This window comes from Lucilia cuprina, chromosome 5 (assembly GCF_022045245.1).
Source record: "Lucilia cuprina isolate Lc7/37 chromosome 5, ASM2204524v1, whole genome shotgun sequence".
NCBI classification, from domain to species: Eukaryota; Metazoa; Arthropoda; class Insecta; order Diptera; family Calliphoridae; genus Lucilia; species Lucilia cuprina.
In genome coordinates, this window is record NC_060953.1 from 59469010 (window position 1) to 59485265 (window position 16256).

At 27.5% G+C, this 16256-nt stretch overlaps 1 protein-coding gene and 1 long non-coding RNA gene across 13 annotated transcripts in view; both read right to left on the reverse strand.

The window, feature by feature from the left end:
* Positions 1-16256, reverse strand: part of LOC111675850 (supervillin) — a 330599-nt gene that overhangs the window by 19350 nt on the left and 294993 nt on the right. The window lies entirely within an intron of this gene.
* Positions 890-1968, reverse strand: LOC124419949. The gene is made up of 2 exons (XR_006940936.1): positions 1143-1968; positions 890-1007 (listed from the first exon to the last, which is right to left on the reverse strand). It is a non-coding gene; the product is annotated as an uncharacterized LOC124419949 (long non-coding RNA).

A 16256-nucleotide genomic window follows, 5' to 3' on the forward strand; every position in this document is an offset into this window, starting at 1 on the left:
CTAGTCTATAGTCTAGTCTATAGTCTAGTCTAGTCTATAGTCTAGTCTATAGTCTAGTATATAGTCTAGTCTATAGTCTAGTCTATAGTCTAGTCTATAGTCTAGTCTGTAGTCTACTCTATAGTTAGTTTGTACTCCAGGCTGGAGTCTTCTTAATAGGCTAGTATAAGTTAGTGGACTAAAGTCTAAGAATAAATTCTGTTATCTATAGTATTGTCTGGATTATAAACCTGGCTATAATTGGGTATATGAGTGTCTTAGGAGTCAAGGCACTGACCTTGTTTCAAGTTAAAATTTTTATTGATAACAGAATGATTTTGAATTAAACAATAATTTTCATTTCATTATTATAATTATAACAATTAGTGAAAATAAACGTTTAATTAATATTGAATTGAATAAATTGTTTAAATCAGTTGTTATAAACAAATTATTTGATTCTATAAAAATTGTACAGGAATGGAACTCTTTTCAAAAAACCGGGAAATAAATTAACTGTATAATTGTTTTTTTTTATCAATTTAAACAATTAATCAATAAGTGTAAATGACAATCAAGCGTTACTCCTCTTTTTCTATATGAATCACTATCAGTAAAGAAATAGTAATAAATATTATGCAATTTATACATTTTGTTTCAATGAATGGAATAAATTGTATTATAAATTTGCAAAAATAAAAACTGTTATAAAAAACTAAACAAAGAATTAAAAAAAACACTTGTTTCAATAAAAATTGAATATTAAAACAGAGGATTGAATAAAAAGGTCTTTTTAATAAATTATTTTTTTTTTATTTGGCGTAAACAATAAAGTTGAACTTTTACTTTGAATTATTAAAAAAAATATTAATAATTTGTGTCTTTTTATTAAAATTCTTTTCAAAAAAACCTTTTAAATAAAAATAGTTGTCGTGTAAAATTTTTCCGTTTTTATATGTTTAACAAAAATATCTGCTCAAATTTGATTTTTAAATATATTTTTGTTCATGAGATCACTTTCCTTTTATCTATAATAAATATTGATTATTTTTAAAATTTCTGTTTTATTCTTTTTGTAAATATGTATATATTATTTACACTTGTAAAGCGATTGTAAAAATATATATATTTTTTTAAATTTGTTTTATATGCATAATAATTACAATCAAATTCACGTTTATTTATTTTGATAGTTTATTTTTTTTTTTAATTTTTAAAAAGCTAAATTCTCTTTATTAAAAGGAAAACGCTGTTTTTCTACCGTCGCGTAAAACGGTCGTTGTTTTTGAATCGAATATACGGCGTTGACTGAAATTCGTATTTAAAATGTTGAACAGAAATTTTAACATTCAATCGAATAGATAAGAAAGACAAAATAAAATAAATGTATTTTACTATGGTTAAGCTTTAACAGCAACTAAGAGAGAAACAATGTTATGTAGATATTTTATTAACAGAGACGATCCCCCCTTTTAACAAGATACATACATCCATTTCCAAATGTTTGTAAATATGTATGGGCAAATGCATGAGTTAGAGAGAGAGTGTGAGAGATTTCAGATATTTCTCTTTGATTTTTTTGGGGGGAATTGATCATTGATCAAGTGTTTTTGTTGAATTTAATAAACTATTGTTGTTTGACTGGCTGATTTAAGTTGTAGTTAAATAACTGGTTTAGTTTTTGTTTCTGTTAATATTTTTCCTTATTATTGTTGTTTTCTTTTATGTTGTTGTTGCTATTTAACCATGTGTTCTGTAATGCACGTACTTTATTTAGTATTTGTATAGGAAATCGTATATTTTAAATTAAGTCAAGATTTTGTAATTATAATTAAGCCGGTTGTGCAGTTTTTTTACATACGTGTTCGCTCTTTACTACTTATTTAAAGCTTAAGAGAATGAAAATGTTAATAACAGAATGATAAATAGCAATATTGCATTAAAAATCACAACAAAGCTCTGGATTTTAATTTTTGATAAATTTTTACAATTGTTGGAAATTTTTAAAAATTCCATAATTTTTAATAAATTTTCTGTTTAGAGAAAATCTATTTAAGGAAAATTTTCGATAATTTTTATATTTGAAGTAAATTTTTAAATCATTCATAATTAATTAAAATAAAATTTTCTTTTTAAAGACAAATTTTCTATTTGCAATAAAGCTTTAATAAAATTAAGGGAAAAAGATTCCTTTATTTAGAAAATTTATCGATAAATTTTTATTTAAAGTAAATTTTTATTTAAAGTAAATTTTTGCTAATTTTATTTTAAGAGAAAATTTTTGAAATTTCTTTTATATAGAGAAAATTGATCAATAAATTTTCTATTTAAAGTAAACTTTTCCTAATTTTATTTTAAGATAAAATTTTCGGTAAATTTCTAATTAAAAATTTTCGAAAAAATAGATTTCTTTATTATAAAATTCCATTAATATCAATAAATTTCCTTTATATAGAAAAATGTCGGTAAATTTTCTTAATTTAAAAATTTCAAAAAATTTTATTTTTGTAGAAATTTTTTTCTTTATAAAGAATTTTTCTTTAAATATAAAATGTTCAACAATTTTTTTTTTAATGGAAAATATTTTATATAAAAATTTCAACAAATTTTCTTTATATAGAAAATTTTAATTTTTTAGGAAATTTTTAATAAATTTTCTTTATATAGACAATTTTCAATACATTTACTTTATATAGAAAATTTTCAATACATTTTCTTTATATAAACAATTTTCAATAAATTTTCTTTTTATAGAAAATTTTCAATAAATTATCTTTTTATAGAAAATTTTCAATAAATTTTCTTTTTATAGAAAATTTTCAATATTTTTTTTTTTATAGAAAATTTTCAATAAATTTTCTTTTTATAGAAAATTTTTAATAAATTTTCTTTTTATAGAAAATTTTCAATATATTTTCTTTTTATAGAAAATTTTCAATAAATTCAACACTTTGTAGAATAGAAAATTTCAATAAATTTTCTTTTTATCGAAAATTTTTAATAAATTTTCTTTATATAGAATATTTTTTAAAAATTTTCTTTATAAAGAATATTTTTAATAAATTTTCTTTATATAGAAAATTTTCAGATATACTGACTTGATATATACCCAATGAGTAAAGTGCCATGTCCATTCCGCCCATTTTGTCCACAAATATTCTTATTTAAGTCGAAGATGTCCTATAGCTGTTGCAGTTTCTTAGATATGACATTTTTAAGACTAACTTTGTATGTGGGCGTGGCACCTTGCTACTTGAAATTCCAATACAATATGTAGTCTATAGTTGCATCCGCTTCAACTGTTTAGCCCTCTATTAAGTTTATAGAAAATTTATTAAAAATTTTCGTCCAATTTCCCTTTTTCAAAATATCTTCCTTCAATCATCCCACTGTGCTTTTAGTCTCCTACTGTGTAAAATTACAAAAGAATACTTATGTCTCCTCGTGCCGAATAATGAAACTAATCTCTGTCCAAATATTATTCTCTTTAAGATCAACAGTTGTAGGTGAATTAATTATAATTTTTCCACGGAAAAATATACACATTTACAGGCAAATGAGAAAACAAAAAAACACTTCTTTTAAACATTTTACGAAAGTATCAAATTTAATATAACACAACAATTTACATATTCTTTAGCTACTGCTCTTGTTGCTGTCATAAATTACGTTTTTGTCACAAAGTGTTGACTCGAAACAGCGGTGATGTTCGGATGTGTTTATGTTTATAATTTTCGTGTGTAAATTTTTATTTATTTTTATATTTGTGTCATCTTTTTCTTAAATTGCATTTAATAAAAAGATAATTTTAAAAACAAACAAAAAAACAGAGCAACAACAAAAATATATTCATTAAATAAACAAATTATTAATAAATAATATAAACTAGAAAGAAAATATATGTAAATGTTCTACATTTAAATATTTTGTATGCTTTGCTAAGTGCACTTGCTGAAGCAATAAATTGTTAGAAATTAAAATTTATAGACAAAAAACAATTATGAATAATTTCTTGAGCAAAAATGTTGTGGCTCTGCTCGTGTAAACGAGTAAAGCTGCTGCTGTAAGGAGACCTTGAAAAAAGTACTTTTTGCAATTGCAGCAATTTCACTTGAAAACAGTTGTTTGAAATTTATTAGAATATTTAATAGATTAAGGTAATTAAAATAAACTGTAAATAGGTTATGGTTTGCAGGTATGAGAGAAAAAAAGAAATAAACGTAATTAAGTTATTCGAACTGCGGGTATTATTGAAAAAAGAGTTAAACCTGCTTGTAATGCTTATCACTTTCTTATCTAAACATTCTTAAGACCCTCAAATCAAAAATTTGAGTTTGTTCACTTATTGAGCAAATTTGTTACTGTCTGCGATGCCTGTTTTAAAGCAAAGGAGACCAGAAAGAAAACTCTCTAAAAGTAAAATGAATCAACAATATGTTAGTGAAAAGTACAACTACAACTAAATGGTGTTGCTTTTAATAACAGAGTTGTCCGCTAATGTGTTTGAGTTTGCTCACTTTTTGAGTATATTTGTTACTGTCTGCCGATGCATGTTCTAAAGCAAAGGAGACCAGAAAGAGAACTCTCTCAAAGAGAAATGAATCAACAATATGTTAGTGTAAATTACAACTACAACTAAATGTTGTTGCTAAATTTCAGTATAATAGTAGTGTCGGGGTTTCTAGCAATTCTGAATCATTTGTAGCTCTTTGCCTATCACTTGCATAATCTAATTTAGCATCTTTTTTCAGTTTCTCCATAATAAATCTTATAAAATTTTACTTTTTAATGCAAACATACCAATAAATACTAGTTTCTCTTTCGTTTACCAAATAATAATTTATTTAATAGCTGCACAAATTTTGACCCCAATTTTCATTTAAAAAAAAATTTAAACTCAACTTTTTTTAAAAAAATCTTAATTATAGTTAACACTACATACAACTTTTCCAACGTCTACTCCAAATTTAATGTATTATCTCATAATCTGCAATCAATTTAATGGCCGCATTAAATTGATTTTTGTTTTCTTGCAACATTAATAATAATAATATTTTTTTTTTTTTTGCTAAAATCATTTTTAGATTTCATAATATTTACATAAAAATGCAACACACGCAAATAAACAATTTATTTGGTATTTTTTTCAAAAATTTATCATTATTATTTATGTATGAGTATATAATGAATTTCAATTATATTGACAAGAATAATGGTCGAAAAGCAAAGTGGACAGGTGTGAAAAAAATTGGTAATTTTAAACGAGCACTGAAATTTTCTCAAAGTCTAGACATAAGATTTGATTAAAAAAAATAATTTAGTAATTTTAGATTAATGTACTTAGAGCAGAGATAGAGAAAGATCATTTTAGATATCTTGTTTACATTTATAATTACGTTCACACAAGAAACAAAATCAGTAGGAGAATTATATGATTTTAAAGTCAAAAGATATTATATTGGATTTGGATCCCGAATTCCTAGTTGATCTCTGCTTATTTAAAAATCTATGCCGATATCTGTTCCAATAACAAAATGTCATGCTGATAGTGGTGTATATCTTTTAACGATAGAATAAAACTTAGACCACAATAGGAAAAGATCAAATTTTGGTCGTGAAAATATACAATTCGACTTGCATTAAACGATTTCTGAGATCAAAGATTTGTGTCTCTAAAAAGCTTAATAACTTCTGTTACCAGAATAAAGAGAATTTCTTTTGAATAATTTCTGAGCATTAAAAATTCGAGACGTTAGGAAGCAGAAGAGATTCCTTGTATTATAATGAGATGTAAGAGATATGAAACATATATGTTGTTAACTGTTTGAGACAAATTATAGCTTAATCTCTTAACACTTCTGAATCGCTACTGTGGATCAAACGTTTTTAAAAAGAAAACTTAGTGACCTTTTTTTCACAATCAGAAGAACTGTTCCGAACTTGAGAATAAAAATGTGAGATCCTAAGAAGTCGAATGTCTCATTACTACGGTAGAATTTAGACATGAACTGAATCACTACTGTCAGGAGAGATCAAAAATTCCGAAAAGATGATTTGATTTGATTGAAGAATGAGAGAATGAGAACTTAAAGATATATGTTCTAGTTTTACTCTTTTCAGACCGTGAAATTAAACATTTGAGACCCTAAGAAGTCGAATATCCCATATATATTTAAGAAACTATTAAAGCTAGAATCCTTAAATGAAAGACTTTAACATTCAAGTGAAAAATTGGTTATTATAATGGTAAGTAGGCAATAAGGGGCGTGGCACCTCCTATATGAATTAAATACAAAAATTGGTGTATCTAGGAAACCAGTAGAGCTTGAATCCTTAATTTTGAATGAGTAATTTCGTAATTAATATGAAAATTTGGTACCGGATACTGAGCGTAGCACATATTTTACAAAACGAATTGTGAAATTAACTTTTGATTTCCACCATAAAACTTCCACAGAATTCCTTGGCCGTTATATTCTGTGTCACTCTGTTTACTAGACTTGTCAAGATTAGATTTCCCAACAACCAGCCTACACAAGAAAACATAGTTGTTACACAAAATTCTTGTAAAAATAAAATAATTCCATCATAATAAAGTTGTTATTTTCTAAGTTCAATGACTTTACTAGTCTGAATTCGGAAATAGTTTATTTATTTATTTTTTTTTCAATTGGCCAGTTTAAAACAAAACACCAAATGCAATCATTAACTAAAAATGGTAAAATATTTGATGTCAATATCAATACCAAATATGTGATATTTAACAGCAGACATACACAAACATTTATTGTCTGCCATAATTATGGCAAAGGCAGAAAGCAGAAGTGGGGTTTTATAGCCAAATTTGTTTAAATAAATGCAGTTTTGTTGTTTTTTTAATGATAAAAAATATAATAAAATAAAAAATTATGGTGTGATAATAAAAATTAGTATTTTTTAATTAAACTTCTTTTTTTTCTTTCTTTCTTTCTTCTTTTATATCATAATAAGTATTTGTCTTTTATGTTTGCAGTTTTCCGCATAGTTTTCTTCTTCGTTTTTGGTTTAAAACATAAAAAAAGCATCAAAGCTTTTAAAGGAAAAATTTCAAATAACTTTTAAAGATAATAGACAGGGTAATCCGTAAAGAGCTATGATTTTTTATGCAATACAGAATTTTCTATTATTAAAAATTTCACAGTTTTTACTCAAACTCTTATATATAAAAAAACAATATTTTGCAACACAACATATGAAAAAATTCAAAAAAATATATTATTATTGTTATTGTGCTATTGAAAGTCATTTTTATTTTAGTGACTTCCTGACTTAGTTTGTATTATTTTCAATTTTATTTTATCACTTTATTTTTTATTGTTTGCATCGCATGATTAATTATTTCATATCATTAATTTTTGCTTAATTATTTTCATGTTACTACAAATTATACATTTTTTATTATAGTAAAATTTTCTTTAATTTATCTCTATGCGCCGGCGCATTTACGTCTTAATTGTTTTAATGCTCACGTCATACTAAAAAAACCTTAATTTTGGTTTATTTTAAATGACAAACATCAACTTAATTTACGTGTGTGTGCGCAATATATGTACTCTTGTACATAATTAACAAAAAAGAGTAACAGAAATACAACAATTATTAAAGAAATTAAAAGAAAGTATGCAAAAAAAAAAATATATGAATACAACAAAAAACAAGACAAAATACTACAACAACAATAATAATGTCAAAATATTTATAGGCAGTTTATTTTTAACTAATTAACTTGTAAGCAGAGTTTCCCAATTGTTTTTCATAATTTAAAATTTTAGAAAAATACTTTTTTAAAAATGTATCATATTTTTAGAAGTCTTATATCGCCTTAATTATAATAATTATAAATAAGAATAATTTATCAAAGGTTTATAGAACAAAATTCTAATGAAAATTTGTCTTATAAACCTTTGTTAAAAGGCCTTTAATATGAAAACATTTGATTATAGTGATAACTACAGGTTTCTTAAAAGACTAAGTTTAGAGATCTCAGGACCACCGCAAAAAATGTTTGTACTACATGATCCAATAAAATAATTTCAAACCTACTTTCATGTAAACATTATTGGAGAAAATGATTCGTATAGTAATCCTATATAATGCAGGTTTGGATCATGTTTTTTTCTCTCCATAGCTTGGATTATGTTACCAATAATATACATGCTAAGGACAAACCAATGTTAAATGGTGTTTGTTTTTGTTCCATATATTCGGATTAGTTTTGAACAAGCCCTCATCTACCTACCCTAGGGAGTACTCTTTATACGCCATTTTGAAAAGGGCCTACAAAAGAGAAATCGATTCTAGATTCACAATATTAATAAGCAAAGTGATTATTTTAGAATTGTTAAAGTCTTATAGATCTTAAGCCGATCAAGTGAGTACGATTCGTACCAGAGATAACAGACCCGGTCGAACAACTAGGCGTTCTACTTCAGATTCGCTGTAATATTCATGATGAAGCTAAAATCTGAACGATTTTCCCAAAGGTCTCCAGATCCCTTAGGGAAAACAATTCTCTGAGTCATAAGATAAAAAACGACCAGTTTAAAATTTAATCTGAAAAATTGCGTAATTATACTGAGCTACCAAAGCAGATCCAAATACCAATATGTTATCTCTTTAGGATACTCGATGAAGCCTTAATCCGGAGGCTCCATACCAAAAGACCTCTTAGGTTATGTCCAAAAAATAATCAAATTAATTTCGCTCACCCTGTTCTGAAGTGAAGCTTAAACCAGAGAGTTCATTCGGCATCAATCGATTTTACAATTCATAATATATAAGACCTAGTTCAGAACCCTTGATTTAAATAAAATCTTAAAGATTATAACGAAAAGAAACTAGTTTAAAGCGCTTTATAAAGGGTAAAACTGTCAAATTTTATCAAAACTTAAGATGGATTATATTCAGAAGATTTCATGCAGAAAAGTCTTAACTTCCTTGATAACAGTTTTAATTTTAAGACATTTCAAGTTTTGTTCATACATTTCGGTTAATAGATCGTGTTTAATAATAATTCTTAGATTTCATTGTTGATCTTTTGAGATCAAAAGAGAGTCAAGAGAACAAGTATGCCTGCACTGATCAAAACAAAAGAGTATCCATATTAATCCATTTTTCTGACAACGTAGGGACTTTACAACAGAAGAATCCTTATGTTAAAGCAAAAAATTAATCGAGTCAATTTCGGACACTATGTTCTGAAGTGAAGCGTGCACCAGAGAGTACAATATCATCTGATCTTTAATTCGTTCTGAATTTCATTAAATATAATAAAGTATCTATTGGACTTATATGATTCAGAAAATAACAATTAAGAACCTCTGTTTTTCTTACTTAAATGCATCACTTATTAAAATTTAACCTTTTGTATTTATAAAAAAACTCACTGTTTGCATTTTATTTCAGTTCCCATACATAACACTTTAATAAGAGAATACCAACACCCGCATATTCTAGATATAATTTAAGCAATGGAAGAAAACAAAAGACTTCTAAAGATTTTCTAAAACATTTGTATGAATTTGTTTTTTATGTGAAACTAAGCTAAACGAAGCAACATGTACTGCACAAAGAAAAGTAGGTAAAATAAAAAGAAATAATTTGAATGAATTTCAAACAGAAATATCTGTTGCATATCTTAGAAAGTTGCACACAGCAAGCAACTAGTAGGGGAACGACAACAAAATAACAAACGTCAAATCCTTAAGAAGTCTAAACAGAACAATAACCACAATCTTTGTTTTCGTTCTTTTCTCGAAGCTTATCTCATAGAGCGGAGGAACAACGACAATGACTTAGACTTGCAACATTTATTTCATGTTGCAGACTTTGATGTTTTTCTTTCGCTTTTATTTAGAAGCTAAAATTTAAGAATTAAATACTGACAATAAGACTAACTAGCTGATGATTCATGGAGGCTGTGAGTAAGTGAGTGGCCTTTAAGAGTCAAACAGGAAAAGGCTAGAATCCAGAAAACAAAAAAATTCATTTACATTTTTTCTCCTCTAAATCTAATGCTGTGTTAGGGGTATATGTATATATAATTTTTTCTTATTCTTTATTTAGAATTGTGGCGTCAGTTAAATCTTAAAAAAAAATAAGAAAAAAAAGAATTCTTTTTTTTATCATTGACTTTTGGTGATAAGTAAAAACAACTGAAAAATAAATCAAATAAAACTATTTCTACGTAAAATTCTAAAAATATCAATTTAAATACTAATTTCAGACACTAATTTACAGTAACATTACAATAACACTAATTTAACACTGTCTGTCTATGTTGTATGCCACAAAATGAGGTGACAGCCAATAACAATCACATTAAAATATTGGCTGTGTTCTTATCACACCTTGCTGCAAGTGTGTGTGTGTGTGTGAATGTGTAGACGGAGGCAATCGAACAGACAGACTTATTGTGAGACATTCATTGTACGATTGGGCCAGATATAGAGGCGACATTTATTCACGCATTTCTTGTTTATTGTAATCACAGTCATACAATTATGTTAATGAATCATTTTTATTCTTATTTTTATAATGAAAAAGTTTTGTTTAAAAAATAAAACAGTTGTATTGCAAATTACTTTTGAGGAAATACTGTTGCTAGAGATTAAAAAAAGAAAATGATAAAGTAGAATTGTCTTAGGTCAAAGGTCAAGAAAATTTATTGATTTCCCTATAATAAGAGAGAGAGAAAGATTTTTAAAACACATTATATTGATGATACTTTGAAGCTAAGAGAGAATCAGTCCCATTTTCTTCATCATTTTCAGAAGTGAGAAAGTTTGGCAAGATTGGAATCATGGATCATCTATTTACTACGTGTTTCCATCAATGCAGGCATACATTGATCGAAACACGTAGTAAATAGATGATCCCATGATTCCAATCTTTCAGGTAGTATAAGGACTCCAAACCAGAATAAATGTTCATATTTTAAGGAAAATAACAAATAAATCCAATTTCGGACATGCTGTTCTAAAGTGAAGCGTATCCCAGAGAAAGTGTTCTATATCGTGCGAAACAAACAGCACTGACTCGAATACTCTCCCTTTCCCTCCTTTTTATAATACATGAACTGCGCATTAAAAGAAAATGTTCATATTTTAAGGCCAATAAAGAATCAGTCCTATTTCGGACTCCCTGTTCATAAGGGAAGAGTATCACAGAGAGAGAGTATTTTACATCGATACAAGCAAACAGGGGTGATCTCAATACTTTTCTTTTTCCTTCTTTCATGCCGCGCTAGAATAACTTTTCATCATCTTAATTCAAAAATGGACCAAGCCAACTTCGTATAACTACTTCTCAAGTGAAGTGTATCGCCGAAATTTTTTTTAGTATCGATCAATACAAAGTAAAGTCCGACGATCTTTCTGGCAACATATATATAACGAGCCTTAAGAACTGGTCATCTTTTGAGACCAATTTCGAATATGATGCTTTAAAGTGATGCGTATCGCAGTGATTTTTGCAACTATCGATACAAAAATAAGTCACATGACTTTATCATATTTTTCCATATAAGGTCAAAAGAACTTCTTATATTTAAAGCCAATAACAAATCAAAACAATTTCGGACATCCTGTCTTAAAGTGAGAAGTATCCCAGAGACTTGACTATATTCCTCTTACCATTTTTCTAAAAGAACTTTTCATCTTTTAAAGCCAAAAATGAATTATGCTAATTTCGGATACCATGTTTCTCATCTCAGAAAGTGTGTTCAGCATCGATCTATACAAAAATAATTCTGACGATTTTTTTCTCAGCCTTCTAGCAACATATGGATACCATTGTATAAGAACTGCCATTTTTTAGGCCAATTTCGGATATGCTATTCTCAAGCTTCTCAATTCCCAGAAAAAGAATTATGTATTGATCGAAACTAATATTAGTCGGTGGGGGTAGGGCGGATAAGGCCTCTCGGTTTCAATTCGAATGGCATCCGATTTCCCATTTTTTAAGGAATTATGTTAAGTCGCAATGATTAAGCAAGTTTTTGTTAAATTCTACAACAATCAAACAAAAGTAATGGCTCCAACTCGTCGTCTTGAAACTTTGATGGGCCTAGGCGATCTTTGCGTTTTGTCTGAAAATTACCCCTTCTGAACCACATAAATTATCTCTTGTAAGTTAAAACTATTGGAATACGTTAACCATTATATCATTAAGTATATAAAATCAAGAACATGTTTTTAAATTTTTGATTAATGACCTTACAGAAACACTATTTTTATTATTACGTCTCTAACAATCCTCTAAAATTTATAGCAAAAGTGTCTTTTCTCTGAAAGCAGAAGCTTTCAATCTTTATTCCTTAGTTTTTTCTGCTGTCATTATGAACTTGTTCTTCAGATTGTATATCAAATTTACACAATAATTTGCAACAATGTTTTATGAAGTCTATGCATTTAATAAACTTAACTAGGAATAAACAAAAAAAACCTATTAGGGGTAATCACTAACAAAAGCAAAAGGAAAAAAAAGATATTTTATTTTTTCACAAAAAATTTTACAGATTTTTCTATTTTTTCTTTCTTATGAATACCCTTAATATATTTTTAACTTTAAAAAAGAGATGCTGTTCCAAGTTAAAAATTGCTTTGAATTTTCTTGTCGTTTATTATTTTTTCCTACTTGTGGCAACAAGATCTTTTGTCTGCGATAAAATACTACCAGTCTATATGAGTATTTCTGTATTTAACTTAGTACTCACTCCAGGGTTAGTTAGAAATTCATGATCTTTTGTTTATGCAATATGAAATAAATAATAAAATTCTTGATTAAGCAACAACGACTGAAAAGTACTCTATACAATTACAAAGAATAAATTATGAAAGCTATTATTAGTTTCGTATCTATCTATAGCCCTCGATCGATATTCTTTTTCTATACATATAGAGCATCGGTCGGTAATTTTCTATTTGAGTTCTTCTGAAAAAAGTTTTTTAGATCTCAGAGAGTTTTCATTGATTTTAAGTAGTATTCATAGTATTTCTCTCTAAAGAGAGATCTTTAGTTTTGTATAATATATATATATATGAAATATCGATCGCCATTCGTTTTATGTGCAAATACAACTCTTGAGATGTCTGAACAGATAAAACCATCGATCGGAAGTCTTTCTGTTCTTTCTTTATATCGATCGCCATTAAGTAATGTTCTTTTTCTGTACATTGAAGGATCAATGAAAATAATAATACATTGAGACCTTCATCATTTTTTCATACACAAAGAGAACAATCGATCACTGTCTATCGCTGTAATTTTTTTACGACAGTGAAAGCAATCGATCAATAGTCATTGTCTATACAAAAAAATAAATAATAATCAATCAGTAGATTTTCCTCTTTCGAGATATAGAGTTTATATTACTTGATGGAAAGACGGATCAATGATCATAGATATAAAAAACAAGATCACTTTAAAATAGTTAATGTTACAAATGAAACAACAAAGAAAATATAACTTCTAATAAAAACACACCAGTCCAAAACTTACACATATTAACGAGATGCTGACGATCATTGAGTTGACGTTGAAGCGTCTAAAGTAAACTCCAGCAGTTTTTGAATCCCCCTTACAAACATACTTAAACTTATATAGAAGGATTTCTAAATGAATTACACAACATTAAAATTTTTCTTTTTTTTTTCACAAAACTGTTTCTTTTTTTTCTTCCATTCTTTTGCCAGAATCATTCTTTTTGTGTAATTGTTCTCGATTTTAAAGTCTACTTCATGTTACGGATTGACGATGTTGATAATGATGATGAGAATGAGTAGAATGATGACGATGATTATTACAACGTGATGCTGGTTTAACAAGTTTCCTGGTTATATGGTTATAAATTATTTGCTAGAAGTTTAGTGGCAAACATTTATATTATATACAAACATATAGTAAAGGACGGCCAGAAAGGCAAACAGAGAAATATATTTAAGCTTGACTTGACGTAACGTAAAGTTCATTTAAAAAAATACGGCATCAGGCCTGACTAAGCACCAACAGCAGCAGCAGCCGCCTGGCAGTTAGTTTTACTTTTTTTCCTTATTTATGCCATGTCAGCTTTATGATCATCATCAACAGCAGTACTTGGGCTAAGTGCCGATCTTGTGGTGTTGCTGTAAGCACTCGCTTCTCTCTCTCTCTAGTTTACTCTATCATTACAACCTACATTTTTATTAACAATCATTTATTATTATTTTATCATATTTTATTTCTTTCTTAGGAATCCTTAGTTTAAGATTTTTTTCAATTCTTTGAAAACTATTATAGTTTTTAGGATCATTATTATAGAAAGAGCGCATGATGGTCAGCGTTTAAGCAATTCTATAGAATTATTAATTCTGATTTATGAAGTGAAATAAATCTGTAATTCTATAACATATAATTAAAGAATTATAAATGAGAATAATCTAGGAATGAACTGAAGAACTACACTAAGAAAGCTAACGATAGTGATCGACAATCTTTCTTTATACCAAAAAGAAACTAAAAAATAGTAATCAAAATTCTTCTTGTATACAAAAAAACAACGATCATGATCGGCAGTCTTACTCTATATAGCGAAACCTATCGATCATAAACGAAGTCTTTATGTAAACATTGAAATCTATCGATCGTGATTGACAGTCTTTCCCTACACAGAGAAACCCAAAGATAGTGATCGTCAATCTTTCTCAATACAGAGAAACCATCGACAGTGATCGAAAGTTTTAATTTATAAAAAGAAAACGACCGATCGTGATCGGAAGTCTTTTTTTATATAGAAAAACCCATCAATATTAATCGGCACTCAATAAAGAAATTTATCGGTAATGATCGAAGTCTTTCTGTTAACTGAGAAACCTATCGATCGTGATCAACAGTTTTCCCTTATTCAGAGAAATCCATCGATTGTGGTCGATTAAGTAATCGAAGGCCATCGATCGTAATAGATATTATTTTTCTATACAGAGAAACCTATCGATCATGATCAACAACACACAGAGAAACCAAACGATCATTATCAACAGTATTTCTCAGTACAGAGAAATGAACTTTCGTTTTATAGCAAAATTAATCGATAGCGATCAACAGCATATAGAGAGAAGATCTTCGATAGCACTCAAAGCTCTTTAACTCATTGAATAGCTTTTTTAATATTTTCATATCATCAATAACACAAAACACTTAATAAAGAAACCTTTTTCTTTTGTCCAGAAGACCTCAAAGTGTCACACTTTTTAAAAGGCCAATAAATAATGTGTGCCTCCAGCCAATTGAGTGACCATTTATTTATTGTTTGCCATAAATAAAAGCAATAGAAGTTCATAATTATTCATTCACCGGTATGTTAGAAAAGACAATTGTGGGCCAAATGCCAAAAGCTCTTTTTTTATTAAGCATTTTGTTCTTATTCTGAGGAAGCCAATTCGCAAACAAAAAAGTAAATAGACAGGTATGTTACAAAAACATGACAGAAAGTGGTTACAATTTTTTGCTCAAATAAAAAAGTAATATTACTTAAGTACAACATAATTATGGAAAACTACTGTCGGCATATAAAAACAAAAAAAACATACTGCAATATAAAACGATAAACCACAAAATATGTTTATAATTATTGTAGTGCGGAAAATTACAAAACAGAAAAATCGACAAAAAAATAAAAGAGGAAAAATCGTAGGTTTTAAGAGTGTAATATAAGTACAAGATATTTTAAAGTGTTTACAAAATCTCCCGTCATTAAACATCAAAAAGACGGATTTAACAGTGCTGATCTAATGATTGTGAGCACTAAAGTTTTTTAAGGCAGATCATTATTTCAGATTGCATTTTTCACAGATAACAATTGAACGCGATCAAAAATATATCATTATAAAGAGAAAACAATTGATCTTGGTATATCGATCTTCACTTATATAAATCGATAGAGGTCGATCTATAGTCCTTCTTTATAAAGAGAAAAGTGACAATCGTGTTCGATAGTCTTTCTCTGTATACAAAAAAAGTGCGATCGTGATCGAGAGCCTTTCCATATATAAAAACTGGCTATTACCATCAATAGTCTTTCTTTATATAAAAAAAACTGTGATAGTACTTCTCTATATAGAAAAACAGATAAATTTATTGAAAAAAACTGGCTATATTGATCGATTTTTTATACAAAACTGGTGATCGTGATCGATAGTCTTTCTCTTCTTAGAGAAAACTGGGAAAACTAGTCTTTCTCTATATACAGAAAACAAGCGAAC